This window comes from Pseudopodoces humilis, chromosome 19 (assembly GCF_049639895.1).
Source record: "Pseudopodoces humilis isolate 2021_Gansu_Grassland_sample_001 chromosome 19, ASM4963989v1, whole genome shotgun sequence".
NCBI classification, from domain to species: Eukaryota; Metazoa; Chordata; class Aves; order Passeriformes; family Paridae; genus Pseudopodoces; species Pseudopodoces humilis.
This window is the reverse complement of record NC_142218.1, coordinates 14,878,273-14,903,283: the sequence shown is the minus strand read 5'-3', so window position 1 is coordinate 14,903,283 and position 25,011 is coordinate 14,878,273. Positions and strand designations below refer to the sequence as shown.

Sequence of the window (25,011 nt, the reverse complement as noted above, 5' to 3'; positions counted from 1 at the left end):
AGGTCTCTGAAACTGCCTTGGTGTGAGAATAAGAATACTGAATTAGGCCAGAGTGTTACTTATCTGCAGTGGCCCAGTACCATCTTTACTTTTGACATTCTTAAACAGGTATTTTTTAAATAGACTAGTAAAATACATGCCAAGTAATTTTCCAATTTCTGCTGATACAAACTGAGGTACTCCACTGTTCAAAATACATATTCACCACCTTCAGTACATGCATGATAACACTGCTTATAAACCCAGCCCAAAATAAAGTCTTGAAACAGATATGCAACATTCTTGGTCTTTTCAGTAAGGCAGAAATGGATAATGTTGTGCCCCCCAACTACGTAAACATGAACATAGCTAGGAAAGTGGCTACTGTGGCATGCCCTCTCTTCTTTTCTGTCATTTAAAGATACTAACTACTTTGAAATTGTCACACAAGGTTTTCTAAAGAATGAAAGACAAAGTACTCAAGTAGAAGTCTGACAGATCAGAAGAACTTGCAGCAAACTGCATTGTACTGGAAGTGATTTTAACATCAGCCTTGCATTTTCTGCAACATAAGCACTATGAATAGGATTACTGTTTAAATCCTGCCTTAGAAATAAAACAAGTTCCTATCTGCAGTAAATAATTTCACTTTGGAACTCCGTTTAAGGCTCTTACCACAAAGAACAGTTAACATCTGCAGAGGTTTCACTTGAAGTACATTGACTTCTCTCTTAGTGGTTTCTACAGAATACATACTAACAAAGGAAAGAAGATAATGCAGAAGTTTAACATTTTTTTCTTTAACGGCAGATAATAGAATAGAAAAAGTAAACTTGGATTATTTCCTTCAAAACATAGTGCAACACCGGAGATACATTTAACCAAGAGGAATCAGACACTCCTCCTATGGCTACTGTAGAACAAGAATAGAATCTGGGATCAAAGGTTCAAAGGAAGTGACTTCCATAGCTGATGATCTTCCCCTTCTGTGTCAGCCAAGTACAGAAGGTGAATATAACAAACAATTTCAATACTGTTTTGCAGAATCAGGGTCTATTCTAGGTTATAACCATTCTAGAGGTAGTAGGAGTTCATTCAAAGGTAAATTAATTTATAGAGGACATTATTTTTGCCTTTTTCTCCCCCTTCATCTTCCCACAGATGATGATTCATTTCTTCTGATTGATTCCTCTACTGGAAACATTTCTTCAGCTTGTCACAGTACTGAAGTGCAGGATTACACAATACAATTTTCTAGGAAGCTGACATATGCTCAAACATTTCATTTTAATTGACTTGAACTTAATAAGCTTAATTTGTGTTGTTCAAAATAAATGAAAACTAGACAGTTCATTTTCTCACAGCATATAAGAAGGGGTAAGAAATAGAAGAAATCAAGAGTATAAGAACTGAGATGTTGTGGTTCAGTGTTTTAAAATCCCGATCTGCTAATTGTGAGACTTTTCTCACCAGAAAATAAAAATTAAGACTGATCAACAGTCAAATTAACTGAGTCACTGAGATAAATCCAGAGCAGATTTTTTTAAAACAGAGACCATGCTTTTCTCTGAAAGACATTTAACTGTCCTTACCTATGGTGCTTTCAAATTTTATTTCAGGTTTGGTTTGGGGATTTTTTTTTAAACTCAAAGCACAACTGAAAAATTCATTAAATACTACACCACAGAACTACAATGCATTCCTTAGGATTAGTGACATATGTGCTACATACCCATACCGACAAGATATTTAAATTTATGTTGCTATGAACACATGTCTATAAGGATAATCAGCACACTGGAAAATTCTGACCTTGGTTTAGGTTTGTTTTAAATCTAAACCACTTTGCAACAGTGGTTTTCAATGGATGTTAGATGCTCAGTGCCAACCATCTTGCTCTAAGAGGCTGCCTAAAGTGTGTTTATTTATAAGGCAGAATAGCATCTAACTACACACTAGCTGATGAGGATGAAGCTGCTTAGCATACACTAACATGTAAATCAAGAGCTCAAATTTAGTGTTAATAGCTTCTCTGCTTCTGATATAAAGCTTCCTTACTACATAGATCCCATTAAATTTCTTCACACATGTAATGAAAGCAAGGGACTAACTTAGCTTTATCCACCACAGTATTCACAGAATATTTTTGATAAGTTAAATCTTCCAGTAATTTTCAATCTTTTTAAAATTTAATATAACTATTCTTTTAATTGCTTGTAACATCTCCATTCTTGCAAAGACTGGCAAAAAAATATGAGGCATCTGAAAATTATTTTTGTAATTTTGAAAATTACTAAATATCAAGGCTGTCTGGTCCTTTTCAAACCGCAGACATATTACAAGGTAAAAGCAGTATGGACTCATAGTTTATTGTTTGATTGTGCAGTAACTTCAGCTGTACCTTTAATGAGATAAATGGCACTGGCTGAAATATAGTACTCAATCCCACTTTAGAACATTAGTGCAGAAGCCATAAAATATAAACTGTACTACGTAATAAGCTACTCTAAATGCATCACATTGTTGAAGCTTTTATGTTCTGTAGCTAGTGATGTTAGTACTACAGCGTGACACTACAAATCCTTACTCTGCTAAAGACAGGAAAAGTCACAAGGATTATCTGAAACTAGATTAAGCCTTTCCCTAAAGGCCTTCCCTGAAGCCAAGGTTAATGCATTCACCAATTAAACATGTAAGTTAGAATTACATGTGGCCATCTGATAGAAAAGGACTTAACAAGTGAACTAAAACTGTTAAAAATGAAAACATAAGGCAGTCTCTAAATTATCCAGAAGATTATAAGAGGAGCAAATTGAGATTACAACATTTTTCTACAGTGAAGTGCTGGACTACTTGCCCAACAAAACCAGAACAAATCCCAATTCAACAGCAGTGCCTAAAAGAAAGGAAGACACCAACACACAGATTAAGTATGTAAAACAGTCTCCAGCTTTATTTACAGTGGTGAAAATGAATTCTCCATTGCTTAGAAGGGAACATTTTTGTCTTGCCATAGAACAGCTTCCAAAAGAATATTTAGGTTTTTCTACAACCTGCCATTTTCTCATTTATCATTTGTCAGGGCACAAAGATCTTTTATTGCACATAGGATGTTTGCACATGTTTAATGATCGTTTTACCAAATGTCACAGTCTGACTAAAAAAATCAATTAATATTGCTGATGTTGCTAATTTAAAAGCATTAATATCATACTGTGAACAGCCACACAACCTACAGGGTTTTGTACTGTATCCAAGGTCCACTGGTTGCAAGCCTGCTCTCCAGCAGACAGCACCGAGAAGGTAACCCATGCAAATATCACAGCAAGATAATTTAATATAATTTTTAATGATTGCTTTGATCTTACAGTTAGACTACCAAACAAGTGTGACTAAAGACAGATCATTAGATAGAGATTTAGATGTACTAGTTAGAATTCATTTATCAACACTTACAGATGCCTCCACTTTCATCAGTGTGCTAGGATCTGGAGCAGTTGGAAGACCCCAACTGGACCACAGACACCATTGCATCATAATACTGCTAGATGTCCAACAAGAGATGAAGATTTACCCAGAGAATTAGAAGGCATAAGACTCAGTGCTGTCTTTGATGGCAACCATATTGTCTCACACTTCTATATGCACGACTAAGTAACATTTCGTAAAGTAATTTGTCTCTGCACGTATTATCTACAAAAAAAAAAAAAAGCTTTCTAGGAGCAGAAACATAATTTTTCTCTAAACCACTCAAGTCTTCCACACTGACTACTTCTCTCTCTGATAAAGAATGGATGACATAAAGGAGTCCAGTTATTTAGGAAGTCCTTCAAAAGGTGCTGTACTGTAATACAAGGGAAAATACAAAATTAAGTACTAGTCTTCTAATCATGCACCTTCCAAGTATTTGTTGTTGCAGAAGTATTGAAATTTTAGTTCTCAGGATTTTGGTACCTTAACTCTCCTTAGAGGCAAGCTACAATTTTCCAGACTGCATATTTCAGTCACAGAAGTAAAATGTATGAGTTTAGGATTCTTATATTAAAATTATGAAAACAGAGCAAAACCCCACCCTAAAACGCACTCCTGTCCTTTTTGACTTGTGTTCTTTCTGTCCACTGAAAGACAGAAACTCTGTGGTAACACTGCAATAAAAAATGCATAAAGAACTTCACATTGTTAGCACTTCAACCACAAAGACAGAATCCAGAAGAAAAACATAAGCAGATCTAAGAAAATCTATGTAACGGGTCAATTGATCAGGATTTCCAGACACCAAAAACCCATCAGGTATTTTCCTTATTCAGTTTCCAGACTAAAAATAACATCAGCTTCTGACACAACACAGCATCTTTTAGATGCACAATCTTCCTTTCCAAATACCACTCAAAATCACAAGTTCTTATATACAGCAATTTAATCCATTAAGCTGGAGAGTCATAGTCAATGACTCAGTTACAGAGATTATCAGAACTGTCATATCATAGTAGAATGACACTCTTTATAGGGCTTTCTACCTCAGGGATCACTAATTTCAGTGTTTCACAATGACTGCTGCCTAAAATCTTCAAATAAGACAGGCAATTTAATTGCTTTCCTTTCAGGAACTTGAAATAAGGTGCTACCCATTTCTAAATGGAATAAGTCTCTCAAGACCAATGAAATGTCATCTAATATTTATATCATTTCTTGATACATAAGACCATTCATGTCGTACATGAATTTACAATTATTTACCCATCACCACAAAGTTGCAACCTTCATTTCAGAATACTATATACAGGTTAGCAGCAACTTATAGCCTGATAGATTAATTTCATTTTAACACTCTCCCAACAATCCATTAAATACGGCCAATCAGTACTAGTGATTACTCATTAAAACTTCTATTCCTGTTCCACAAACGGTTTAAAATCACTTAACTTAGAGGCGCTATTCTGATTTTACTGTGAAAGGTGAACTAATGCTGGAAAACATACACAGAAATACCAAATAACTAAGAAAAACTAGAATAAGATTCTTATAGAATTCAGAAATATTATACATCCTTTTTCTTCCTACAGAGGTCAACCACTAATTAGCTGAAATTCTCCCTTATTGAACTTGTACTATCATTTCAGAATTTCTTCCCATACACCATTTAAGTGAAGAGTGAGGAAGGGTGGTGGGGACGGCAGTGGAGAAGCAGTTAACCAGCAACAAACTATATGGAGAAATTCAGACAGTTTCCAAAAGTTAAACAAAAATCAGAGTGTATAAGAAATTCATATAAATGGGAAGTGGGGGGGGCAACAGGAAAAAAAAAAAAGCAAAACAAAACCAACCACAAACAAAAAACCACACACACAAAAAACCCATCCAAACAAAAAAAGATAAACTCATTAAGATTTTCAGGTTCCAAATTAAACCATGGTTTGTACTAGAATAAACCCAAGATAGTCTCAAAAACATGAGCATACTGGAATTTTATATGGAAGTCCACATGTCTATTATGTCCACTCCAGCCTGAGAAACTGACCCAGTATATTGATAAAAAAATGTGAATGTATTCTGTCAGGAATACTGCAAGAGACAGCTGAAAAGGCAGGTTTTATCTACTCTTCATGAAAATTGGCAAAGGTATGGAGCATTCTTCCCAGAAGTATGATCACACTGAAATCTTTAACCAAGATTCTCTGATGGGTTTGTAGAAGTTCTTGATCTTACTTTCATTTAATTCTAAATTTCACAGTAAGACAACATCTTCAGATGGCCGAAGGAAGTATGTTAAGAGGAAAAAAGTGAAAAAAATATTGTGTTTCACTGAGGAGCTACACCCATTTGAAAAATACTTTAATCATTTTATGCTACCTACAAAGTAGTAAGTTAGAAATAGCTGGCATTCAAATTAATTACTTCTAAAAACAATTTTGAAGGGAAGGTAAAATATAAATTTACATGAAGTTGTAGAGTTTTTTCAGATTAGATATTAAATCTAGCATCTCAAAAATACGTATTTCTATTACACAGCAAGTGTTTCTTTATTCAATCACCTTCTCTCTCACAACACAGAAGGCTCTTACTCATTTGTATATGTAAATGAGTTATATTTGCAAATTTGATATCACCAAGACTGTTTGAATTACTGTTTGTAGATAAGCAACCCTAACTCTTCCAACCTGAGATCATCATAACAGAAATGCTCAAAAGGAAGTCACAACAGTGAAATACACAGACTTTCTGAAAAACAAAACATAGCTAGAGGAAAATATCCATTACAGCTTAACCTTTTGTTTAATGAAATAATATCAGCTACTTAGGTAAAAAAAAAAAAAACCTAGACATTTTCCTATCCATTTATAAGAAAGGAAGGATAAGCTGACAGTGAAAGAGCAAACTAATCAAATAGGTTTATGCACTATGGACAAATACTTTCAACTAGAAATTACACAAAATTAAGACTCCTTGCAAGGAATCTATTGTAGAAAGAAAAAAACCCACACAATATTATATAGCCAAAACACAAGCACAATTAAAAGTGTCTTTTTTTTTTCAAATATCCAAGTCCAAGGGGAAAAAATCCAATAAAGGATCTGAGAAAAACACTCTATTTTCTGAATAAGACTAAAACAAACACCTACAAACCCCTCCAAATTCAAATGACAAAATACCCACACAAGGAAATCCCCATGATACAAGAAACCTGTCCTTGAATTACATGATTTGTGAAGAGTGTACAGAGTTCTCCCAGCTCTAACAGAGCTCCCAGCTTTAACATTATATAAAGATTAAAAATAAAGCTGTCCTATTTACATTAACATATAGAGCATTTTACTAAACTTCTCTCATACTCAATTTCCTTACCCCCCACCCCCCACCCAAAAAAAAAAACCAAAAACAAAAAGAAAACAAGAGGAGCAGCCAAGGTAAACTGAAATGGCAGCAGGGACAGTTTAGCTTTTGAACAGCACATTTTAACTTTACAGGTTCACTGCTGTAGGACACTATGAAATCCAAGGATTAGTTAAAGACTATAAAAAGGATTGACTCTGACAAATAATACTTTTAATCTAAAAAATATCCTCATAGGTGTCAGTTTTACGTAATGAGAAATTTGAAAGAAACACCCGACATTAGCAGGGATAAACTACAGAATATCTTTGTGCAAACTCATGGAAATTATTCTTGGAGAGGTGAGAGAGAGGGAAAGAGAATTACTATGTACACAGCTAGCGCCAAAAGAAACACTCCAGTTGCACCCTTTGGAGAACCCAACCACATTATACTCCAGCGTGTAAGTTCTTAAAGCATGACCTGCCATACCTCGTATCTCACATGCACTGAGAATAAAAGCTACTGCACTGCAGGTTAATTTTGGAATGCAGCTGCCACTTAACCAATTTAAGGGCTTTTCACAACAACTCTCTGATGGTATAAGAAGACATTCACTATTAATAGGGAAATATAACAAAAAACAATTTATTGCCATGGTAAAAGTTTTAGAAAAAACATAGTATTTTTAACAATAATTTCCTACTGAATTTAACATTAGTCACAGAAAAGCATAATCACTTATGCATTCATTCACATGTCTGAAGGCTGGAGAAAATGAAGGAGATGACACAGATGCTGCACCTCTGCATGCTTTAACACCCATACATAATTTTAAAACACAACAACAAATAACAACAACAAAAAAATAAACAACAAAAAAACCCTAATTAGAGTCCTACTTACACTCAAGCAGATTTATGTGTGGCGCCTTGCAGGGCTGTTGAACAGCCCAGCACAAGGCTAGAAATAAGAAGTTTTTAGTACAACACGTTATTTGCCACTGCCTCACAGAGCGACCTTGGCCAAGTCACTTCCCCCGCATCTTATCTCTCCACCTGACAGTCCGTTCCCCGCTCCCCACTGAGCGCCGAGGACCGACACCCGGTAATTACTCACTACAAGTGGCTCTGCATCAATAAAGCTGGAATAAAGGGAAAGGGGAGAGGGAATCGGGATTGCGGGTTTCCCCTCACCTACAGCTGATAAAACCCCCCCGGCATGGATCCCGTCTCCCATCCGGGGGAGAATCTCCCCAGCCCTTTCCCCGTTTCCCCAGCGCACCGGTTAGACCGGAGGAGGCGGCAGCTCCGGCTCCCGGCTGCGAGCGCGGGCGGCAGCCGCGCCCTCCGGGCCTCGCGCCCTCAGGGCCTCCCGCCCCGCCGCCGGAGCAGCCCCGGGGGCCCCGGCGGGCTGCGCGCGGATGCGGCGCCACTCGCAGTCCCGCCGGGCGGACACTCACAGGTGCTGGAGCCGTGAGAGGCGGCCAACGTTCTGGAGCGGAGGTGGTCTCGGTAACCCGGCAGGAGGCGAGCGAGCTGGGCTGTGGGCGCTGCGCTCCCGCCGCGGAGCCGCCGCTGCGGCGCACCCGCCCTTTCCCGCGCCGCTGGCCAATGCGGGCCGCGCCAGGCGCCGGGAGCCGGCTTGAACCATCTGTTGCGAGGCGCCTCCTCCAGCCCTTTGCTGGGGGCTCCCGCCCAAGCGCAGACGAGGAGGAGAAAGCCTTCAGGGACTCTGCAGTCCCTGCAAGGAGCTCTTCGTCCTGTGTATCTCAGGGGCTGCGGCCGTGCCCCGCCTCCTTCCCCCCGCAAGAATCGCCCCGTCCCAGTGCTGCCGCTTCTCCCTCAGTGCTCGGCTCCCCTAAGAGCGCGCTCGCCGCCCGCCCGGACACCGCCTCAGGAGCGCCAGCTGGGGCAGCGAGGGGGACAGGTATGCCAGGGAGCAAGAGCTGCATGTGGGACCGATCCTCCTCGGGTGTGCAGGCGATAAAGTCCCTACCTGATAAAATTTTTCCACTTCCCACCTAATAACCGGAATTCTCTATTTGGGATGTTGCACGGAGAAAGGTGTCTCATCCTGCTTCAGTGTTAGAAACAAGGCTAAAATCTGTGTTTAGACTTAGACATGTCTTGTGAGCAAGTTCTCCCAAAAGAGTCAAGACTCTTTCACTATTTAACGAGTTTGAGTTTTAGCTTTTCACGTCCCCACAAACATGAGGACAATCTATGTGCCCAATCCTTTATATTGGGTCTCCACCCAAAGATACTTAGAGTGCAGGTGTAAAATTTCACGAAAGCAGAGCTATAGTTCCTATTTTACTTCTCTTTTTATATTAATAATGTCCTTGTTACAGACCCCTCTGATCATGCTTTTAATCAGGTGCCTATGATACCTGTTGATTCTGCAGAGAAAATCCAGGGACTGACACCAGCTTTATTCCAACAGATTCTAGACTAATATTTTAATTTATTTTATTTAGGAATTTATGCCAACAAAAATATGCAAATTTATCTCAACTTTCAACAACTTAAAGTTAAGAAAATCATATTGAGATTCATTCTGTGTAAAGGAAAAAAGGTGCTTTTCTTTAATGGCTTAACACAAGTTCTAATTTTGTCTTTTTTTTTCTTTTCATTTTTTGAAACGGTCAGATTCTTATTTCTCACCAGAACAGTGTCAAATTCTAGATTTAAAACCAGAGTATGGACCAGACACAATTTGCAGGACTTGAGGATTTGATGTACAGTCAATTTTATGATGGGGTGAATGTCAAAGGGTCAAAATAAGCTGGATAATCTTGCAAATAAATTAATAATAAATTAAATTAATCATAGGTTCTTTTATTATAAAAAAATATTTCTAGAAGCCAACCAGCTGTATTTTATACTAATGCTGTTATGACATGGCTTGTAAGTAGTTCAATATGTTACTCCAAATAGACACTTTCGAAGATGGGATCTATTTCTGACCTGCTAAGTTTTATCTTTGCGCTAAAGGGGCTCAACACACCTGAGCTTTATCTTATTACAAAAGAAGTCTAAAAAGTACACAAAATTAAGTGATTGCAATCTTTTTTGTGAGGCTCCAAATGCATGAAATTTTGTCCTCAATATGCAGGTGTAATGCCTCTAAATCAAAGGGACGATTTGTCATTACAAGATATTTTTAAGGAATGATTTCTATATAGTTATAATTACCAGAATGATAAATTGGGTACTGAATCTTCCATTAATCTTATAAAGCTATTCTGAAGCCTAAATTATTCCCATATATATTCTAATCAAGACTGATCAAAATCATTTTGTGAGATATTTAACATTAATGCAAGGTTTTGTCTTACTATTTTAGGAATTTTATTACTGTTTTTATTAATATATATAAATTCCTTCTAACTGCTTAAACAAATTGACCTACGTACCAAATACATGCATGAAAAATTGCTCTTCACTTGAGTGAAGGGCATGCTGTCATCATATATGGAAGACAAAGGATGATTGGTAATAAAACTACATATAGGCACACAACTGACCTCTGAAACAGTGCAAATACAAATAACTTGATCAATTGTACAAGAAATCTTGGCAAAGTCTAAAAGCATAGGCAGGTAAGTGTGTTTCAGTCCACTGCTATAATAAACAATGCTGGTAAATATAAAAACTTATGTCTTAAGTCTCAAAGTAATATTTCTCTATTAAGTGGTTTAATTTAAAAAGTTATTACAGCAAAGGCAGTTGCTTACCTTTTTTAAAATATGTACTCTTTCTGCTTCCTAATTACCCTTTTATTACTTTTTGTATAGAATAACAATATGACAGATTCTGTGTGCACACACCATGTATGTATGTCATGGATGTTAATATGGCAAGATCAATTTAGGAGTTTTCTTCTGTATTTTTACTTGCTTGTACCTTGGAATGTGACCTTGGGCAGTTTGCTGAACTTTGCCTGTGAATCATTCTTTCATCTGTGTGATCTGGGTTAGTCATATTTAAAGAAGGGCACTATATTAGTAACAGTGTTTTGTGAATTTATTTATCTATAAAAAATTAACTAGTAAATAACATCTTTGAATATAGGCATCCAATCATTGTGAATCATAACATGTGGCAATATGTGCTGCAACCCAGAAAGTCAGCTGTATCCCAGGCTTCACCAAAAGCTGGGTGACCAGCAGGTCAAGGGAGGTGATTCTCCTCCTCCACTGCTCCTATGGAATTCCACCTGGAGCACTGCATCCAGCTCTGAGGCTCCAAACAAAAGGAGGGTGTGGACCTGCTGGTGCCCCTCTGGAGACAGACCGGGAGAACTGGGGACAGTGTTCAGACTGGAGAAGAGAAGGCTCCAGGGAGACTTCATAGACCTTTCCACTGCTTAAAGGGTTTCAAGAGAGCTGGAGAGTGACTTTGTGTAGGAGGCTGGAGTAATAGGACAAGGGAGGGATGGCTTTCCACTGACAGAGGACAGGATTAGATCCATATTAGGAAGAAATTCTTCCCTCTGAGGAAGGTGAAGCACTGGCATAGGTTACCCAGAGAAGCTGTGGATACCCCCAACCTTGGAAGCGTTCAAGGCCTGACTGGATGAGGATTTAAGCAACCTGGAAGATGTCCCTGCACATGGCAAAGGGGCTTGAATAAAATGGTCTGTAAGGTCCCTTCCAACACAAACCTATGATTCTAGGATATAACAGCATTTTCTCCTGTTTCATTCTAAGCAGCAGATATTTGGCAGTCTATAGAGTGTAAAATTAGGTTTAAAACCTAGGCAGTGTTTTTTGTCAAATATAGTAAGCATCTTAAAATCATCAAAGATCCTGTGTGAAAGTCATTTAGAGAATAAGACTTTTTTAAATTGGTTAAGTAGTGCATTAACACTGCGTGCAGAGGTAAAGCTGCAAGCAATTATAGTTCAGGAGAAAAAAGGTGGAGAATGAACAGGTTTCCACAGACTTGATGATGAACAACACTGTATCCCTGAAAACTTTGGTTTTCTTCACAAAGCATTATTGAGGTGCCTATTTATGGGAGTTCAGTGACATGAGGATCTGGTATTGCCAAGAAAATATTCAAAAACTGTTTTGGTGTGTTTTCCATGTGCAGTACGTGTTCATTAACACAATAAGCTCAGGAAACACCATCTCTTGCCATTCCCACAGTACATATTTGCCCTAAGAATTTTGGTTTTATGGTTGTGTGCATGTTGCATATAGTTGTGCTGTAATTTTCTTTCCCCATCATTTCTTTATGCAAAGCTGAGTGAAATGGGATCTATTAGGGTGATGCTTTCAGCAGAGTTAAAAATATTGATATACACCAGCTGTTATAATCAGTTTTTTTAATCCCTAATGTCTTTGAAGATCCATTAACCTTAAATCAATCCAACAAATCTGATTGTTCTTACCAACTTCCCTTTTCCAAATAAAGACAGATCAAGTTACATTAATAGCATCAGTAATTAAATACCAGTGTGAAGGTAACAGCAAGCTCTAAGATCCAAACAGTGCAAACTTGGGCTGTGGATTTAGTTCCAGACCTTGCAGCAGGCTATTCTCTGAAATGAGCCAGCCAAAACCATATAAGTGGAACTCAGCATGTGAGCGCAAAAACAAAGTTTGAATTTTGACTCACCTCCTCCTTTTTCTTTTTTTCTGCATGTTAAATTCCCAGTGGAAAAGAAATCAAAACAAGCGGGGACTGAAGAAACTGATCAGAAACGCACCTTGGAGCCTTAGTCATAAAGAAGTTGCTTTGTTATAAAGACAAAGCAGATTTGTGGGAATGTTGCCACTTTATAAAAGGTGGCAAAAGCTAGGATTTTTTTTAATTTTAGTTATGTGCCACTGATGACTCAGGAACTGTTATGAAAATGAATGTGCTATTTCAACTGTGGCAAGACCTAGCCTAGATGTGTAGCATATTTACCTAAACAAAGTCATCTCAGAAGATGCAGAACTGAAGAGTTGAAATGTCATTTAGCTGCTGACACTCATGAGCAAGCAGAAATGTGAATGGACAGTGCTAAGTGCTGAAAATGCCAGCAGATGGTAAGTGGCATGTTAAGTTACTACACCACAGGGCCATGTCTTCTGCTGGCAAACAACTGTATCTATAAGGGGAAGGGGAAAAACAGAAAAGTAACAATAACAGCAAGAGGTACAAGAAGTACAAAAGGAAATAGCTGTCTGAACTTCAGCAGGTAATTGTCTATTTGATTCCAAGATGAGTCCTTCTGTGTAAACACAGCTACCAAAAACATGAGTTTTTGCATGTTCTTTGATAACTGTGGTAACTGGTAACTGCAATCTCGTATTTCCTATCCCCTTCCTCAGAACACATTAAGGGAATTGGATTGTAACTCCAGCGCTAACAGGGAAGCGTTCAGCAATAACAATCCGTAGCTTTTAGAGCACTTTTCTGTTTCAAAGGGCTTTGCAACCACTGATTAATGAATCAGTTCTGATTTCAGTTCTGGTGAAGCACACAATTCTTCCTCTAAACAGCTGGGCTTTCTTACAGATCCTAAAGATTGGACTGTGCTATGAGTTGGGTACTGAGCACGTGCAGAGAGGCAGTACTGGAGTGACAGCTGCTGAAAGCATGCTCTTTGGATGGCTACAAAGAACATGCTTGACAGTAGCTGTAAATCTTTGCCTTTCTTGAGGTGTGAGATCATACACAGAGGTCAAAAAATCCTCATTATCTCCTCCCACAAATTAGATTTCTCCTTTGATATGTTACATATAAAGGCAGGTTGCTATGCTGACAGAAGGATCAGTCATCAAGTTCCTTCTGCTACCCACTCATGCTCACAAATTTTCTTTTCTGACTTTCTATATCTTTAAAAGCATCGCTTGCTGTATTGGTTTCTACATTTAATCATAAATTGATTTAATTTTAGACACAATCCCTGTATAACATGGAGTCTGCCTTTTCAGTCCAGTTCATCAAGATAAATCCACCCATCTGGATGCCTTCACTTTAGGTAAAGTGAAGTGAACTCCTTGGCTTTGTACCTTCTAGGGGTCTGTCTTAGAACACTGATCCTGCCTTTCTCATCTGGTAGCCTAAGTGATCTGAATGATATGTATCCAAAAGTTACCCTTTTAAGAGCCCATCTACAGCACTGTTGTTGGTAACTAAACTAAATTTCTTAATTTGAAGTACATAGTATAGTCATGCACTTCAAGAGTACATAGTTATAATTGAATGCTGCCAGTGAGGCTGTCTGAGCAATTGCGTTGTGAGTCAGTTTTGATACAATATTGAGTCTGGCAGAAGGTTACAGAAGCTATTTTTTCAGGATTTGGGTAGAGGACAGCACCTGAGACATTTTACTAGGACTAGCAGGATTTTTTTTTCTGTCTCCAGTACATTGAGGAAAAACATCTTGAGGAGCAATGCATGAAGTGTTTTCAGTGGGGACAAAGAGACAGAGGGAGAAAGTACTTCATATAGTTTAGAATTCTTTGCAGAGTTACCTGCTGTAGAAGCTTCTGCAGGGACACTTTGTAAGCAAAGATTCCTTGGACTATAGTAAAGTACTAAATATTTTTGTAAAGATGGACAGCTTTACACTGCAGGACAGGGTTCACATTATTTAGTGTGAAACAGTTGGCTGCCTGCCAAACTGAAAAAACTTGCTTTTCAGCAGAAGAAAAAAAAAAAGGTAAAATAAATACTTTAATATTGTTCTATTGCAGTGTTTAGACTCTATCCTTCAGACAGAAAAAAAAAAGAAATTTATTAAATCAATAAATGAATGTCTAAAGATCTGAAAACTGCCAGAGCTCTCTGTCTCATTTCTAATGAAGCTTTGCAATTTCACCAAAGTCACAAAGTTGTGATTGTATCAATATATCATGCCTATACGAACGTATGCAATGTATATGGATGAGTGACATGCTTTAATTGTATTTGTAATGGGAAATATCAAATAATCCCATAAAACATGGTACAGATCTCATGATTGATTATTTCATTTTGAACAAGGCAAGTTAAAAATGAGACTAAGAGCAGAGGAATCTCTGAAGTTACTCAGTTACTCTTGCATATACAGATTGTGCCCAAATCTAATGCAGTTCATATGGGTTGAATGTGCATAAAGGAATATTTCTGATATTCTGATATTTCTGACAAGTCCATGGATTTTTCCTATTATTTGTATATTTCTAAAGTAATGTCAATTGGCAAAAATGCAATTCCTTTATTCTTAAATGCCTGAGGAATTTAATACAGTTATCCCTGGGAAATGTTTCCATTGGTATTTGGAGATTGTATTTCACTTATACAGTGGTACTACAGGTACACTGAAATATTAACCAGCACATCTGTAAGATGAAGAGGAGTAAGGTCCTTAAGGCTTTAAGTCAGCTCCAAGTTCCCCTCTTCACCAATAACAAACACTCATTGGTTTACTGCTGTCTTCAGACACATATCTTAATTTACACTGTATTTCCTCTTGCTTCCTGTTCTACATCTAAAATATAATAAAGTAAAAAGTACAACTCCTGGTGAAAAGACAATTGGGGCAAAGTATTTTTGATTCCTGAGCAATCCAGCAGCTGATGGAATATTACCATGGCATTCAGGTGGACATCTTCAGACAGCATCTGTAGGAAAAATGAGTCTCATACAATAAAGCATGCCATCCAAGAATTTATAATTAATTTCTTTTGTGCAGCTATCCCATTGTCACCTGCTTTAGGGTACATTTTAATGGCAAGCTTCTTGTACCATTGGAGTGAATTATGTCCCACCTCTTGAAATTACTTAGTCTTGGGTGGCACTTATTGCTCCATAAAACAATTAGTCTCCAAATCCAACCAGGTGTGTAGTACTTGATGTTTGATCGATTTTGGTGATAAAAATAACAAATTGAAACCATAACATTTGTTTACTCAAAGAACATTAGGCTCATAGTTATCAAATAAGAACTATATTCCCACCTTAAATTACCTTGAAAAATAAAATCAATAGCTTATTTAAGCAGAATAAATAAGATAAAAAATAATTTCCCCCAAGGAGACAAATAACAAGTTTCATTTAAAAGAAAACAATACTTATAAACTAGCAGAAGGGAATGCAGGACAAAATTGGGATATACTGGTTACCAGAGGGAACAAGAACAAAATAAAAACCCCACAAAACCAAGTAAGCAAAAAAAGCAATTCCTTATTTCTAGCCCCATACAAGTAGTTCAATGGCACTTCTAAAATGTAAGGTGCCTTATGACAGAAACAGTAAAAGTAAACACACTCCTGACTCAGCTTTGAATTCAATGTGGATTTTAAATGTTTTCATTTGAGAGGCTACTTTAGAAGATAAATTCTGCTGGTAGAATGGCAGCTTATATATATTTATGCTGAAATGGTAGAAGAAGGGTGATTTAATTCAGATCCCCTATTGTCTGTGATCAGCCTTCTTCAGAATTCTGAAATAGCCAGTGCCTAGTTACTGTCTTCTCTTGATGTCTTTACACCTGCCATGTTTCTTGCTTAAGTGAACACTTACTCTGAGGTAAAAAGCAATGTCCAATCAAAAAAGTGTTCTGGAAACAGATCTTCAGGTTCTCAGTTCTAGGGATTTTTCCATCTGGGACCAGTACTTGTATCCTGATACTGCAGTTATTTTAAATGTAATGATACTCTGATGTTAAAAGTGCCACCATTTGCCAATAGCACATGGCAGATCATGTGTGAAAGCCATGGTTTCTGCTGTTTTGGACAAATCTAGTGTGTGTTCTGTGTGTTACCTGGTAAATACAGGGGGAAGAAAATTTCATTGGCCCATCTATAATCTTTATGCAATTGAATATTAGGGTGCTTATGAAGAAGGAGCAGAATACTTACAGGGGTTTTTCCTGCTGTCATGTCCATTCTACACCCTCTTTCCATGCCTGTTTCAGTTAAGCACTGAATCTCCATGTATTGGAATTGATGCACATTTTCTGCAGCTGCTGCCTTGCCAGTCTGCCATGGCAGGGAAGCAGGGGAAGATGCAGGGGAACACATCTTGCCAAAGCCACCCAGCAGGCACAGGGCTCTCGCAGCCAGCCTTCAGTGGTGGCTGGGATCAGAGCCAGTGCAGAGATGCAGTGGAGGAGAGGGGGAGGTGAGGGTTATTTACACGAGTGATTCCATCACCTTTCTTCTCCCAGTGGGTGGTTTTATCGTCTCTCTCATGTACGCTTTTGCAGACAACTGCCTTGAAATCCAACTTACAATGCCCTCTGAACTTCTATGCAAACAGGTGAGAAGAGGAATTGACATAGACAGTAATTCACTTCCCTTCTCTCTCCTGTTTTCTATAGGTCTGTAAACTGCTTGGAATATTTTTTACACATTGCTTCTTATTAAAAGACCAAGGATCCATATTATAGCACAAGATATTAGTGGCTGTGACAGAGATAATGAAGCACACTTGTATTTAAAAAAGCAGGAGAAATAAATTTATGTTTATTTCATTTATAACATCAACACCATTCACCAGTTCTGAATGGAAGTAAAATTGAACTGAATGCCCTGCATTATACGATGCATGGCAAACTTGCCAGGGTGTCAGACAGCTTCTATAAGCAGCTAAACAACTTCTTACTGAGGTGTTGTAGTAACACATTATCCGTCTCAGAAAAATAGACTCAACTACTCTTCTGTTGAGGTATTTCTGTCTGTTAAACCTTCTGTTTCAGGAATAGATTATCAGGGCTACATATTCTATTAATCTGAAATCTAGGCCTTATTGTTTAGTACATTTTATATGCAAAACATGCAAGGGATTTTGTTGCTCATTACCTATTAGCACTGAGGAAAGAAAATGACACACTTCATAAATTATCATAGTACTTCATGTTTAGATCTCTTTTTTAATCATGGCAGATTCCCACTATTCCAACACTATTTTCTTGTTTAATCCAAATGTCCCTTTGGTTACTGTATTTTTGCAAGGCTCACTAAATGACAGAACTTTTATTCAGATGGAGGGTAAGATACCTTTATAAATAGCCAAGTTAATTATTAAGCAATTACTTTTACTGGCAGCAAGATTAATGTATTGTGAATGATGTGAATGTGTAACAAGATCTCTGGGGTCACCAGCCAATGCAGATGCTACGGGCTCTGGGTAGATTATTTAATGTAATTATTTTTCTATTTTATTTGTGTGGGAGTTGGAAGAGTCAGGGTGATGGTTTGTAGGACCTCCAAGGGGTCAAGAATGTGCAACTGGTGTTGAAGCCCAGGCTGTGCCCCTTGAGATGTGCAATAGGAACTGACAGAGGACTTCATTCCTTTGCTGATTTATGTAAACTGAAGGAGAAATTACTGATGCCAGTGGCCCCACCCAACTCTGGTTGTCAGACACAGCTTCCCATCTTCAAAACACTTGGCAAATGTCAGCCTGCTGTTGATGTTAACCTTGGTCATTCCTTGAGAGGAGATAACATTCCTTATAATCATGGAACTAGTTATTTTTTCATAGTGGCCTTGCTGGATGTTTTGAATTCTTGTTATTAGCCTCCTGTCTGCTACAGACATTCTGTTGTGTGTTACATTAAGAGATACTGCATATAAATAGATGTTCTGCTGTAGCCTGAAAGCCAAAATAGCTGGTGTTGTCATTTTAATGCAATTTTGCCACCCAAAGCTCTTTGACTATTAATCATATGTCAAGTTGCTCTTTCTGCTTTTTGTATCTTGTATCCATCACATCAAAAAGTCTGTTGTTTTACTTTCCACTACCTTTTCCCTTCATATTCCCCGCCCCCCACACTGGTACAGCACTGATGCTAGACTGTAAAACTTTAGCACTTTACACTTTTGTTCAGTTTGTGAAAGTCTTTGCTACTGGTGTCACTGTGAAAACCTCTCATGTTTCTCTCAATCTAATTCTATTAGTAGGTTTACAATTGTTCTGTTGCAGAGCATTGAGGTGATATACAATGTGGCTATATGTCTTGGTCTCTGAGTTTTATAGATGATTTAGCTGTAAAGAAGGATGGGTAAGATTTGGATGAGTTGGTCCTGCATTATGTGCCACATCTAAGATGAAACTTAAGTTTCTGCTGAAATACTGCATTGTGGGCCCAATCTATTTCTATTCATCTCATACTACAAAAAAGGAAAAGAAGGAAAAAAGGACAAGGCAAGAGTATACTGAATTTATGTGCATTTTAGGGATCTCTAATACTGTGGGGTTTTTTGTGTGCTGAAATAATACTGGTGCTATCATCTTGTACAGAATCCATGCAGTTTTAGTCACCAATCTCTTGTTATTGATGAGCAGGAATTTCAGTACCAGTTTGGCCCTTAATTCTAGTATTATTTAGAGCCATGGACAAACACCATTATTCTGCTCTACCTGCCTAGTTGCAGGAGATGAGGGAATTACCTGGAACTGAGGGAATTCTCTTTGTTGTGATGGTAAAGCAAGACATATACTCATTCATATATTCTAAAACTAAAGAGCTGGTTCTCGCATACATTTCACCTGACTGTGCCCTCTGCTACTGCTCTCATTTGGGCTTTATATCTGGCTCTCTGTTTAGGGAATTTGTGTGCTGGGATTTGTGTCCTTACTCTTGGATACAGTTGCTTAAGGCTTTTGTCCCACAGACTGCTTGCTTGTGAGTAACTGCCTGGGAACCCCTTTCTGTGTGAAGTTACTGAATGTTTCCTTGGTGCATGTAGGAAATATTTGCAGGTGTTTTCTGTTTTTGGGAGGTTTTTCATATGGCAAAAGTAAATAGCAAGCACAAAATGCTGCAAATTCCCTTTCTTGGTTCTTTTATGAAAGAAAGAAAGATTATGTGCAAAGTGAGAAGTGAACTGTTACATATCTATTTTAAAATACAGCAGAGTACATTTACACCATGGATTTGCAAACCAGAAATTAATTAACTGCTTTGTATTCTGCTGGGATGGGCAAAGGTTTTTTTTCTTCTCTTTTTGATTAAAAAAAAAAGGAAGGAAGGAAGAAAGAAGACCTCTGTTCTTGACCTTGTTCACTGTTAGCATCCTCACAGTATACAGTATACAAACTAGGTGTTACATGGAGCTGTGTCTCAGTGGTTTGTTTGTGGGCATTGTTATTAAACACATCCTTGCATTTAAGTTAAAAGAAATCACCAACATAAAGATAAAAAATAACCAGCTTAAAGGTTGTGTGAACCCTGATGTTCTGAGTGCAACAAGAGCCAAATGCTGTTTGCAGAAAACCAATGAAGCACAAAATATAGCAGCATGTGTCCCTCCCTCTGTGCATTATTATCTCTCACACATTATCTGAGGCACCCCATCTTGCACAATGTGTGGCTGAATAGCCCCCTGCTGCTGAGTGGATTCATGCCTGCTGTTCATTTTTGAAAGGTAATTTTGTACAATTATCCTGCTAAATATTGATAGCTTTCACCACTCCAGCCACGGCTAATTAAAAGACACACTGTGTAAAATTTTAATTAGGATTCACATCAGGGTGAATAATGATAAAAAGAAAGAAAAAAAGAAGAAAAAAGAGAAAAAGAAAGGAAAGAGAGAGAGATAAACAAAACTGTTTGGCATTTGTGGGGGGTTTTATTTATGACCTGCTGGTTTGCTGTTGAACCTCTTTTTATTGTCAGATTTATTTCCCCTCCCAAGTTGTTCTCAACGCCTGATCTCAGGGTATGGAAGAAGAGAGTTCCTCAGTGTGAACCTGTATTTTATGCATTGTCAGTAGAAGGTTATATGTTTTCTACTGTGTTGGTTGCTGTCCTTTCAATTGTGCAATACTGATTGCAGGAAGCAGGCATTTCCTGGGGTTTCATGGTCATTGAGCTGGAACCTTGGCCCCAAGGAAGAGAAGGCAGTCATTAACTTAAATTGGGCTTCATTCATATTCTATATGTTGGTTTTAGTTGTACATAAATCAAAATAATCATTAAAGATTAATATGTGTGAGAGAAGGAATGAACCCTTATTTTTACTTACATGACCCATGTTATTCCATTTGCTTGAAAATGGAAAAAAATTGTCAAATCTATAGGCAGATACTTCTCATGAAGCAAAGTGTAAAATTTGAGGCATTTGATTGTTATGTGTCAGCTTCATGGAAGCTTTGGCAATGTTTCTAGGCTTCTCTGATAATGGTAAATTTAATGCATGCAAGTTTTAATTAAAAAACTACTAGGAAAGGAGTGAGCAACTATCCACCAAAAGTAATTTAAATTCAAAAAGCCACCTACATTGTGTACTAAAATTTATTTCTATTTGGGGGCTGACTTTGTCTCCTTCACCACTCTCAATATCTGAGGAATTTGCATTTAGGTGTTTCAAGTGTGTCCCTCACAAAAGTAATTTCCTCCAGTGCACTGAAATAACATAGTGTTACCTTTCTAAGGCTTACACTTACTAAAGGCACTCCTAATTTTTATTTTTTTTTTGCACCCATTGACTAACAGACTATATTATGGGCTTTCTTCAGTGAGAAAGGTTAAAATGCAAGAGGACTTGTATGCATGGACAGAATTTTGGGATCTTAGAATGGTAATGGAAGCAACAATTTGCTACAGCTGAGCCTTTTGGCAGCATGTCTTTTTAATACTTCATATCTACAGAAGGGGCAAGGTCAGACAAAAGGATTTTAAAGGACCTTTTGTTACACTTGTGCTGCCAATTTATATTTGCTCTATTCTCCTCAAACTGTGAGGGAAGAATGGAAATTGTAAGTATTGCTGCTGGAGTATATGAATGATCCAGATTATGTAATGTGAATCAATGAAGAGTCATCATCAGTGTTTAGAGAAAAAATTAACTGAGTATGGAGAAAAGACGATTTGCATTCATAAAACATTGAAATTATTATCTTACTAATATTGGAAAAAAGTGTATAGGAAAGAAAGCTCCAATGTTAAATATTTGCCAATTGAGCCTTTGTTATTTGTCAGTATGTAATTTAGTTATGGGTAATTTATTTTTATTGCTGATTTTAGGGGTTCATTCTCTGTAATTCTCAGCTTGCTGAATTCAGTGACTCCTAAAGCTGGTGACCTCTTTGAGCTGAGTCCAACCCTAGCCCATCTGATCTGTGCTTTGCCTAACTGCTAATGGAATGTGATCACAATATATAACACAATATATCTTTCAGATCTTTTTTAATTTTTAGGTCAAAATGTAACCAGTAGGGGAAAAAAAATTACATCATGTTATGTGAAAGCTACAAGTGCACCTATTTACGTATATAAATAGTGATTGCAGACTAAATTTTAGCTTATTTTCATATTCTGATGTGGTTTGGATTTTTCTTTAGACAATATAAATATGATGACAGGTTCCTGAGTAACTGATTTACAGCTCTTCTGGAACAAATAATAATTAATAGTCATAAATGTTTGCAACATTTAAACAGATGTAGAAGTCAGACATGTGTGGTGATTTTATGATCTTACCCGGGGATTAGAGAGTTGGAGCTAAACTCATTTACCTTACAGTCACATATTGGCCTCAAACCACAGTTCATGGACCATGGTGATAAAAAGCAAATTATTTTATTCAGTTCACATTAAATTCAAACTTCAGGCCCTGGAGACCTGCAGAAAGAATGTATTAACACTTATCTTACAGAGCTGAATCTTCTAAGAATAGCAATCCTTCAGCAGCAGAGCAGAGAGAATGCTAAGGCTTTCAGGAGTAGGCATTTTGTCCTGAAGGAAGCACTGTGCTACAGACTAAATTCTGAATTTTGGGAGTGCAGTTCTCAGGGGATATGTGTGCTGCTCCCAAAAGAATAATATAATAATATATTATAAAGAGTATAATAATATAATAGACTCTAAAGTTATTTTAAATCTTAATTATTGCTGAAGATAAAACCAAAAGAATGAAGTCTGTTCCTATTACCTGAGAGAATACCTTCATATTGGAGTAGATTATTTTCCCAGGGGACAGCATGAGAAGAGGTGGGTGGGAAAAGGGCCTCAAACAGAAGTTTTTTGGCTGATTCTTAGTAATTACACAATACACCCCCTTATAGTACACATAGTAGCAGGTTAATTCATAGTTGGTGGTGATATGTTGATTTAAAGAAGTATTTGCCTGTCAAGCATGATCCCAAGAAGATTATATTGCTGTTGCATCATCATTCAGTGACAATAGTGCACTAGAAGACATTGGAAAATTAAAACCAAATGATGACACACACAATATGGAAATGGGTGGATGTATCACAGGGAGAAAGGAAGATATAGGAACTTATTTCTAAAGCTCAATCATTGTAGAAGAGCATATTCTAGATTCCAGCAATGAAAGACAGCACATTTTTCTCTGGAGTTATATGCTCATAAATATCTCAAATATTTCTCTGGTCAATGTTTGAGTATTGTAAATTCACAGAAGAAATAATAATGCACTTGTAGTGGAACAGTGATAAGCTATTTTTCTGCTATCCAAAAATGGGCATCAGCATGTAAAAATCCCTTTCCCCCCCAAGTCTGTGCTAACCAGAAAGAGCTTTGATTTCACAGCTATTTACCACTGCAAACTGAGAACTTTCAGTGAGTTATTCAACTCTGTTTCTCCTGATTAAGAAAATGGGTGCTATTCCCTGAAACAATTAAAGCACAAATGGAATGAAATTAAAAGATAGCTTAGTGTCTAACACCAGTTAATGTAAGTGGTTTGCCTGTGGAAATAGACTGGTTTGTCTAGGATTTCAAAAAAATATTAAACCAACCAATTGATGATAGCATAACCAGCCAGAATACTGGCTTATGTAAACTTAGAGAATTTTAAATGATATCACTGTGTTTAAGAAGCCTGCTGGCATAACAGTGAGTGTACACAGCTAAGCTTGGCATTCTTTGTTCATAGTTAAAATAATTAGATGGAACCTAATATATCTGTATGTTTCCTTCATAATTAGGCAAAGACTTAACAAGGAGGTATAGGGACTGTAGCTCTTGCACTAGCATTCTCTCCTGCAGTAGGAACTCCTGCTGTAATGGGACTTGCAACCCTCTGCCCAATCCCCACAGAACCTTCATTGCTTGCTTGCCTTTCCTGTTTAAGTCATGTTGACTTAGTTAGGGGCTGATTTCGAGACTGAAGAAATGCTAATCGCAGCAATGAGGGCAGCTATTCTTTAAACCACACCATGGAAAGAACATATCAGAAAGCGTTGGATAATTCTAACCTTGGAATCATCATAAATATGAACAGTCACATTCTTTTTGATTACTAGCACTTTAGGGGTACCTCATTCTCTACTATTAAATTGCTTCCCCTCTGAAAATATTGCAGTATGTACTGAATAGGCTTTACAAAGTGTAGGGGTTGTTCCTTCTTTATGGACTGTTTTATTTTTGTACTTTTAATAAGGGAAAATATTGACTGCCTTTTTCTGAAGTTCAATTAGTTTTTAGATTGAGTTAAAGTTAGTAAACTTTTAGATGCATGGCTAATTTCTGCGCTGCCAGTCTGGATAAAGATCTCCTTGTTCTCTGTCCTTAAATTGGGTTAATTTCTACTATGAAACATATTTTTCAGGGGCACTTTTACATAACTCTTGACACTCTGTGTTAGAGGACATTCTAGACTGTTCCATATTTAGTTTCTCTGCCAGTTGTGTCCATGTCTCTTGCTGTTCCCCCACACTTCTAAAATCTCTCCAATTCTTCTACATTTTTTTTTTATCTGGTTCCCCAGCCTGGAAACACTATCCTAATTTCTCAAATGGAGTGCAATAGATTGCATCTGTGTCTTACATATGACTCCTGTAGCAATGCTTCCCAGAATGAGATCAGTTTTTTGTGTTTGAGCATCGTGTTATTAATTCACCATAGGCTTTAGATGTTTTTATGCTGAAATGATGCCTTGCCAGATGGTCCTCATTTTGCTTTTATGCTTTTCATTTGTCTTTCCTAAGTGTAGAGCATTTTACACTTACATTTATTGAATTAAACTTTGTTCAGTTTAGATTCCTCCAACCTGCCAAGATAATTTTGAATTCTTTGCTCTGAAATGTTTGCAGTGGCTCTACAGGATGTGCCACAGGCAGATGTTATAATTATCCTCTACTCTTATTATCTGTACTGATAATAGAAAGTACTTTTTTAATTGAGTTTACAACACCACCCCTCAGTGGATCCTGCTTAAAATATTTTCACTGTTTGACAGAGGAACATTTTTCAGAAGTTATACATGTATATAACCAGATATAACTTATATATGTACTCTTTCTGCAATTTCCATCGAGG

At 37.5% G+C, this 25,011-nt stretch overlaps 1 protein-coding gene across 1 annotated transcript in view; it reads right to left on the bottom strand.

The window, feature by feature from the left end:
- The window catches only part of SULF2 (sulfatase 2), a 97,844-nt gene extending 89,458 nt beyond the window's left edge, over positions 1-8,386 (bottom strand). The window contains exon 1 of the mRNA XM_014254129.2: positions 8,252-8,386. The gene's annotated coding sequence lies outside the window, so the exon portion shown is untranslated. The remainder of the gene's footprint in view (positions 1-8,251) is intronic.
- Positions 8,387-25,011: the final 16,625 nt, after the last annotated feature.